The sequence below is a fragment of the Geospiza fortis genome, unplaced genomic scaffold (assembly GCF_000277835.1).
Source record: "Geospiza fortis unplaced genomic scaffold, GeoFor_1.0 scaffold2, whole genome shotgun sequence".
Classification (NCBI taxonomy): domain Eukaryota; kingdom Metazoa; phylum Chordata; class Aves; order Passeriformes; family Thraupidae; genus Geospiza; species Geospiza fortis.
In genome coordinates this window covers 3,289,386-3,292,392 of record NW_005054366.1, presented here as the reverse complement: position 1 = coordinate 3,292,392, position 3,007 = coordinate 3,289,386, and positions in this window count along the sequence as shown.

Genomic DNA, 3,007 nt, shown 5'->3' with positions numbered 1-3,007 from the left:
ATTGTTCAGCCTGGAGAAGAGAACCTTCAGGGTGATCTCACTGTGGCCTTCCAGGACCTGAAGGAGCTGCCAAGAAAGATGGAGAGAGACCCTTTACAGGGGTCTGGAGGCACAGGACACAGGGAATGGCTTCCCACTGCCAGAGGGCAGGGCTGGATGGGATATTGGGAAGGAATTCCTGGCTGTGAGGGGATGAGGCCCTGGCACAGGGTGCCCAAAGCAGCTGTGGCTGCCCCTGCATCCCTGGCAGTGCCCAAGGCCAGGTTGGACAGGGCTTGGAGCAGCCTGGGATGCTGGAAGGTGTCCCTGCCATGGCAGGGAGTGGAACAGAATCAGCTTTAAGGTCCCTCCCAACCCAAACCATTCTATGAATCTGCAATTTGATGTTTGTACATCCCAACTAAATCTTCAGAAAATGCAAATACGCACCACAAGCGCAGAGCTGATTAATCAAATCCACGATGGGTTGTGATTTTCAGGGGGCAGACTGTTCAGTGGAATCATTGCTGGGATCCTGGGAGGGAAGAGCAGGCTCTCAGCAGCTGGTTTAAGAGGAGCACTCCCAGGCAGGATGTGGCAGTGCCAGCCCTACCGAGGGCTCCATCCCTGGGGAATTCCCTGGAGTGCCAGGGAGCTGCAGTGAGGTGCAGCTCTGATTGCTTCAGAGAAACTCACATACAGCCGGGTGCTTGAAAGCCTATCTAACATGTTGTTTACATGTTGAGATGCCTAGATGGCCATTATTTAGTGTTTTAGAAAAATAAATATTTGACATTCACAGATGAAGACATTTTCAATAGCACTTGAAAAATTAAGTGGGAAATCATCCACATCTAAAGCAATCAGCTCAGGGGTTGGGTCGGAGCTTCCCAGTTGGCAGTCCTAACTTTTTCTAAATAAATTACTTCCCAATCAGATCAGTTTCAGTAATTACTTTGATTAAGGTGCTCTTAACTTCTCAAATGATAAGTTCTCTCATCATATCCTGTGATCCAAGGAAAACCCTTGTCAGGACAATCTGCTGTAAGAAAACAGGGAGTTGAGCATCAGCCTGCAGTGCGCTTCCACCTCTGCCAGCACTGTGGATCCATGTGGGATCTGAGGAGATACAGCCTTTGCTGCCTCAGTTTCCTTGTCTGATGGGTCAGTGTTTTGGTAATCGTGGCTAAGCCCAGGCGAAGGAGTTGTGGGGCTGCTGGTGGACAGGATTAACTCAGCAGCACACTGATCTCTGCTCTGTCGGGACATTCAAAATGCAGCTCCCCACGGGGGAAATTTTCAGAGTCCAGCCCCATCAGGCAGATTTCTGTGCATCCTGCTAAAAATAACCCTAAAGCCAGCATTTAGAAAGTGCCTGTGCTGCATTAGGTCCAGCAAGGATCCACTGCCCACCAAGTGATGCTTCTGCTGGAGTTTCATAGAAAAGAGATGGTGGAAATAGAAGTTATCCCTAACAGTCCTAACCTGTCTGAATTCAGAATTCCTTCTTGGTGGGTGAGGAGTCTGGTTAGGATGCATGAAACACCTCTAGTTCTGTGCCCACAGTGTTTAGTGTAGCAGTATAATTTTAAGCATAATACTGTCATGAAAATAAGTTTAACTAAAAGGAGCTGTTAACTCCACAGCATCTGGAAAATAAGTTATGCATACTTACTTAAGTACGGATACTTACTTAAAGGAGCATAGTTACAAAAAATACATGCTGCTAGTCATTGCCAATATTCCAGGTGTAAGTAGGAGAAAAGAATCTAGGACTCTAAAGCGTTTGGTTTAGAACTTACCTGTAAATTAATTACCTTATATGTATAAACAAGTGTTGTTAGCAGCAGAATAGGGCCAGGCAGCTGATGCTGCAGGGCTCATTAGCATCCTCAAAGCCTCCCAGGGAAGGGAGGGATCCTGTCCTTATTTAGGCTGTGTTTGGGAATAGCTAATTTAAGTTAATAAAGTAGCAGGAACTCTGATCAAATCAGAGCAGCTGTTCTGAGCAGTTTGGCCTGTGCTGCACCAATTCAGTCTAAATCATAACTCAGTTTACCCTAGGCCATTCTAACCCACGACTGCTTTGATTTACCCTGTACTTTAGGAGGTGCTAATTAGTGGAAGGGAGGTAATTCAATCTCAGGCTGAGGCTGTACCACAAGGGCTTCCCTGGCCCCACAGCAGCAGCCTGGTTGGTGGGGAGCCCCACACGGGTTCCTGGGCTGCCCCTGCCCTCCGGGAGCCTCTCAGCCTGCCTGCCTGACTGGGGAGCAGCAGCGTTCCCCTTCCCTCTTCCCACAGCTGGGACTGCCTGGCGAGGCTGCTGGCTTGGCACAGGTTTCCTTGCTTTAAGGAGAGCTTTAGGGTGCTGTGTGTGCTGTGCTCAGCACGGAGGGGCTGCAGTGACGCAGTGTGTCTGTGTGCTGCTGACCCTGTGCTGGGAGTGCACTCAGCCTGCTGCAGCTCCCTGCAGCCTTGCCCTCCTCTGGTTCACATCCAGGCACTGCTGTGTGTGCACTGCTCCGGGGAGGAGGGGTCCCCTGGCTCCAGGTGACAGCTAGGACCTGTCCTGTGTCCTTGCTTCACCCTCCAGCTCCCTTCCAGAGCATGTAACAGCACCTGAGCCGCTCCTCGTTCCTCCCCATCCTGGAAGCTTCTCTCGTTTTACCATCCCGGGGGAGCTCATTTAGGGCCAGGAGGCTTCTCTTTATCTGCAGCAATGCTCTGGGCTGCAGGTGATGCTGGTACCCAGTTCCTGTCCATCACCTGGAGGGGAATCCTACGGGTGAGGGCTGAGCTCCTGGTCCTGGCAGTGTGGGCTGTGGGAGCAGCTGGGAACCCATGGGTGATGGTCAGGAGCTAAGAGAGGAGATCAGAGAGGACTGCACAGCTCCTTGTGAGCTCTGTGGGCAACGGGTCTGGGCTGGGGCTTGCCAAAGCAAGGCAGAGTGTGAACTGCCGGTTTAAGGTTTGTTTTCAGAGGGCGAAAACAGTCTGCAAAAAGTAAGGGAAGTGTTTAATAAAC